Source organism: Rhipicephalus microplus, chromosome 1 (assembly GCF_043290135.1).
Source record: "Rhipicephalus microplus isolate Deutch F79 chromosome 1, USDA_Rmic, whole genome shotgun sequence".
Classification (NCBI taxonomy): Eukaryota; Metazoa; Arthropoda; class Arachnida; order Ixodida; family Ixodidae; genus Rhipicephalus; species Rhipicephalus microplus.
This window is the reverse complement of record NC_134700.1, coordinates 111697605-111703604: the sequence shown is the minus strand read 5'-3', so window position 1 is coordinate 111703604 and position 6000 is coordinate 111697605.

Genomic DNA, 6000 nt, shown 5'->3' with positions numbered 1-6000 from the left:
CATTTCGATTGTAAAAGATAAGCTATCCACTGCTCTATACAGGAAGCCTACAGGCTGGCAACAGTGTTTGCACTTTGACAGTAGCCACGTGAAACATTGCAAAACTAGCATCCTTACAGTCAGGCCTTACGCTTTAAAAGAATCTTCTCAGAGCAATCAGAGTCTCAAAAAAAATTGCAGAACACTAAAGAATGCTCTAGTCAAAACAAAAATATCCGCCGCAATTAATTGATGACGCAATAAAACGTGCCGACATGCATAATCGTAGAACGCTGTTGTGAGCTGCTAAAAACTCGACTCCCTCACCGCAGGCAAACTTAGTCCTTACCCATTCTGTGTCAGTTCCGCGTGTTTCGAATGTGCTGAGAAAGCACCACAATATTCTAATGCAAAGTTAACGCTTAAGAACCATTTTCTCCGAACCACCTGAAGCAGTGTATCGCAAAGCTAAAACTATTTGAGACATGCTCTCATCGTCATCATCGTCGAAACAGACAGTCCTGACACGATCGGGTGCCATCCTTGCCAAAAACCACGATGCAAAGTATGCCTGTATATGCGCACATGCCAACAGGTCACCAGTACTGGTTCAAACTTTTCCTTAAAAATCAAAGGCAATCTTGACAGCGATTCTAAGAACGTGATGTACACGATAGAATGTGTACTATGTGAAATACAGTACATTGGTCAAACAGAAGGGCCTTTTAGGCTGCGTTTTAACAACCATAAATCTCATGCTAACACCTTGCCCCACTTGCCCATTTCAAGACACGTGCACCTCCCTGGCCACTCCTGAAAATCAACGGGTGACAAACATTACTAGAATCTGGTTTCCGCACAAATTATGATATAGAAGCCCGTGAATCATTCCTCATCTATAAGTTCGACGCCGTCGCATCCGGTCTGAATGAAAACGTAGGAAAACTTAGTTGCCTATCTGCGTAACCTGTATCACCCTGTCCATCTTTTTTCAACCTTGCTGAGCAAGTCGCACTACATTGTCTGTATCCGTTGATTACGTAGCAGCTTTGTAACGTCTGTCGTTTTTTTGCATTTTATAGTTTTTTTTTCATCCCTTGCTTTTACCGGTCGGACTTTTTTCATGTTATGTGCTTTATCTTTTATGCGTTTTATCTTTTATTTGTAAACAACGTGCTTGCCACGTGCTCGCGCATGGAAGCAATATCTTTTAGCTCGTAGATTAGGGGCCCTTCTTATTCTGTGACTTGCATATATATATGCCCATATATCACCTTTCATGCCTGTTTTCATATTTGTATCTTATGGATATGCACATGTATATAGACAGCACTGGTGCCATAAACTTTATTCTCATGAAGGCCGGACCCGTGGCCGAAACGTCAATAAAATCACTTCGTATGTGTGTCTTCTTCCCTACACGGATAATCTTACCCGGACCCAGCATCACTTTCGTTTATGATATATATATATATATATATATATATATATATATATATATATATATATATAAATGGGTCAGTTACGAAGCCCACTGCAGCGGCCGTGCAACTTCGTCTTGTGCTGCGTGTCTATCTGTTTCAGGCTTATCTCCATGATCGGTTCACCCTTTGACATGACGGGCCATGACGACAATGAATCAAAATACTTTAATAATTGCCTTAGAACGACACCATATTTCGACTGACTGGGCTCAACGTAAACAAGAAGAAAAAGATGTAGGCAGCGCAGTCAGTCTAGGTGCTAGAAGAGAAACCAAGAGATACCACAATGAACCAGAGGAAAGAGAATTTCAACATAAATAGGTGACTCGCGGCTGATGGCGTACGTTCAGATAAATCACAAGGTGGGGACACATAGACATGAATCATTCTATGGCAGCCATTTCTTTTTATATGAAATGATGCTTTGGAATAATACTCCCAAATAGAGCGTGGCGTCCTAGCTCGAGCAATTGCGTGCTCTATTCAATCTTCGTTAAACAGGTTGAGCGGCGTTTGCTATTTCCATTATCTCATACAGCTTAAGGGTATACTCAGGTCACACAAATCACGAGCATTTAAAGATATTTGAACATGTTAACTGTCAATGAAATGGAATGGAGATCACTTTATTTAAAACCTGCGAATTAGCGGCCCGGCCTAGGTCACCCAGGTGGTCGCGGTAAGGTTAAGTCTTTCTGCCGCTCCCCGCGCCTGCAGGGTGGCCCAAATTTGGTTTCTGAATTCTGAGCTAGCCAGAGCGTCGAGGCAACGCGTCTCAAAGAGGTCCGGGTTTCACTATTAACTAAAGTATAGATTGTTCTTAGGCTGAATCTAAAGGGGATACCTCCCCAGCCTACACGGGATGGTCTGGACCCCCTGAGCCCGCCGCCCAGAATTTACGCCAATGTTCGCGGCGCAGTGATTCATTTAAAATAGGACGATTGGAAATTAAAATATCTTATACGAACAAATTAGGGGTTACTGGTAATATAAATGGTGTACATCTCCGCATTTCATATTAATGGTTGAATGACAAAAACCAATCTCGAAGGCAATACTTTTTTAGCAACACGCACCTTATTTAAAAATCGAACAAAAACTTTGAAGTTGAGCAGCTGTCGAAGGCCATACTTATATACGTGTTATACTCCAGAGCGTGTCACTGCCGGTCAGTCATCACCGTCACATGCTCAAGAGAATCTGTCTTTGTTTACCTGTTTGCTCGCGTGCCATTTGCGATTGCTCACAAGTGTAGAATATCAAATCCACTAAAAGATATTAATAATGACGCATGTTCTTGTGGAATGGATGACAGAGGAATCGTGGGACGTGTATCCCGTTCACGCGATTAAAACTACTAGCGTAGCATTTCGGCCCCTCTCGGAAACAAAAAGTATAAGGAAGTTGCGGGGCACTGTTGTGCTAGTTGACTGGGATGACAGCCGACAGCCAGCGGAGGCGAAGCTTCTGGATTTTGTTAAGTGCGTTGTGTGTGCGGAGACGTGCAGTTTTAGGCAGTTGTTCCTGCTGGGATAGTAAATGCCGTAAATAATTGCAGGCACCCAAAAAGCCATGAAGCAGAAGCGTGCCCGGCTGGCAAAGGCTGCCGTGGCAACGGCGAGCAGTCGCACCAAAGAAGCGCCAGCAGAGAGAGGTAACTTTCCGCGTTGAACGCACTCAACGAAAAAATTGTTACCAATTGGTTTGCACGTTGCGTTTTACACTGCCTTGTGAAGTTAGCCGCTTGTACAGGACCGCCTTCATTATGTGGCAGCAATAGCATTCAACCGTGAGTAAACAACTTGGGGGAAAAGACCATTCAATAGTTATAGCTGTGGCATAATAGACAAGAAATGTCAGGTGAACGACTGATAGGCGTGTACTCTTGTGGTTCTTTTGCAAACGGCATGCAGTGAGAGAGCATGCAGGCAGATTGCACTAGCAGCGGCGTGGCCACCGTTTTTCGTGCACCACCCACAAGGCTTGAGTTAATGTTGTAACGACGTGAGGGCATAAATCGTGCGCCACTAGTGCTTATATGCTTTTCGTTACTCAAGGGCCATTACTTGTTATAGGTTGATAAGCACTGAAATAACACTTGTGATTTACAGCACATGGCCAGTTTTATTTTTGAGAGTAGAATAGCAGTTATCAAAAGCACAAAAGAGTGACTGCTAACACAATTCCTTCAACTTATCAAAACTATATGCATTTGTATTGACATCTCCTTACACAGCAAGCGCTGAATAGTAGCTGCTACCTTCGCTATGCCTATTGAGTTATCATAGGCGTGCCCGTAGGGAGCGGGGGGTGGTGGTGAGAGTGGAGTGCTGAGATGATCCCCCACACCTGCACACGCCTGTGTAAGTTGTAACAGGTGTCACATTGTCATATCCCTGTGACTGTGGCGTAGCTTGTCTCTTAGCTGATTGGAACATGCTGCTTTATTGAATCAGATTTGCGCGTTTTCTTTCCTGGGCTGATTCCTTAGTAGTGCAGTAGGTGAGCCACATTTCCTGCAGACGTAGCAGAGCTTAGACTAAAAAGGCATGCAAGTGGCCCTTATGGCAGCAGCACGTGTAACTACAGTCTGTGTTCGAGGAGGTGCTCAACGTAGGACCAGGGGGACCCCTACAGCTAATATGGGCTGCTTGTATCTTTGAGATGGATTTGGAGTGTCACTGGAATTGTTTTGATGAACAGGAAGTGACCAATGTCAGTAACAGCTGCTACACCATTTGCTGAGGGAAGAGATAATATTCATATGTCTGGCACAAAATATGAAATTCCCTACTGCATGCCCCGCACTAATAGTTGGCTCGCATGTTCAGTATTGTTCAGTATTGTCCAGCATGTTCAGTGGCAGTATTGACCACATGTCAGCAGTGTTGTCGGTGTGTTCAAAAAGACTTTCAAGGCGCTTTAAGCTTTGCATTTTGTTGGCTTTAAAATGTTTTTTTCTCTAATTGTTGTTGACGAAGTAACTTCAACTAAGCTTGCTTTTGTGGCCTCAGATTGGCAGCGATTGCTGCTGCGATTCAGCAGAGAAGGTCAAGGTCTTAGAAGACCGTTTCCAGGACTTTGAGCAGAGGCTGCAGGAGGCCAGGAACAACTATGGTAAGTCACATATTGATACGCACAACAAAAAGAGGGTGCAGTGTGTTTGTTGTAGAGATAACATCCTTCTGCGCAGTTTTGCAAGCTGTGTTAACTATGTAACTGCGGAAACTTTTTTCAGGTGATTTAGAATCAGCCCGGAAAAACTTTGCAGCCATATTTTATATGCGAAGCATTCCTTAGTCGCACGATGTTGTGGATGCGGCGTCGGCAACGCCACCCAGACCCCCCCCCCCCCCCCCTACGCATGCTCGCGTCTCTTGCCAGCCAAGGAAGACACGCAGAAAACTGTCGCTCTAGGAGCCATTAAGGGATAAGACACCACTAAATGCTCAGCAATCCCAGCATGCGCAGTGGGGTTGCAGACTTCTCCTCCTACTCCTCTTTCTCGATGGTGGGCGGTGTGTATGTAAGGGATGAAGGGTACGTTCAGAATTCAGTCAACGGTGTCTTCACTTGGCTTTCGCTTGACTTGATGCTTTGCTTCACTCAAGTAGATGCCATGGAAGTAACAGTACTTTCAACCAGTAGTGAGGCACAACCAAACAGAAGCGTCCCACCACTCGTTAAATGGAATGCTTCTCCTTCATTCGATAAATAAGAATAATGAAGATGAAGTAACAATCAGTCATTCCAAAGCCATACCCATTTACGCAACATTCACATAATACCCCCACCGCTCTGTGATGCATTTACTAGAGTTCCCGCCGGGGCAAGACGTGGGCGACTTTTTTTTCTTACTGCAAGTAGAAACATTTCATTTGTTTGCTTCTCGGAGAGAAGCGTGCCCTACAGACTGAACCCGATATACCGAATCGTCCCATAAATATCTAAGGTGATTTGTCGTAAGGAAATATGGTAGACTTCTCTGACTATATTTCATGGCTGACGTACACAATTCATTATGTCATTGTTTTTGCCATCATTCTCGTTCTAGCTTGAAACCACCTCTTGTTCACTAAATGATTCGCACTGCAATACATATATAACTTTTTCACCTATAACCCACTCTGAAAACAAAAATGCGCTTACGACGTGGGTTGCAGATTTTACACCATTACCAAACGTCTACCTACGCACTGTCATAATTTTCTCTTGGCGGGGCTGTGGCCCCTACCAAAATGTTCTGTCAAGGTAGCAACATCACCCTTTGTATGCTCTCATGCAGGCCAGTATGGCGACATTTTTATCTCTCCTGTAAAAACGCCTATGATCAAATGTTATATGCTTTTTTTTCATTTTGTGGAAATAACGCTGGATATGCAGGTTATAACTTTATAACCAACTTCATAAGTGAGCAATGACACCGCTTGTTTTTGGCGGGGCAGCGGAATGAAGATGCGTTGTGCCGAGGTTAACCGCAGCGGTAACACTGGCCCTGTTGCGCGACCGCTTGAAAGGGTCGCTGGCAGAAGATGTG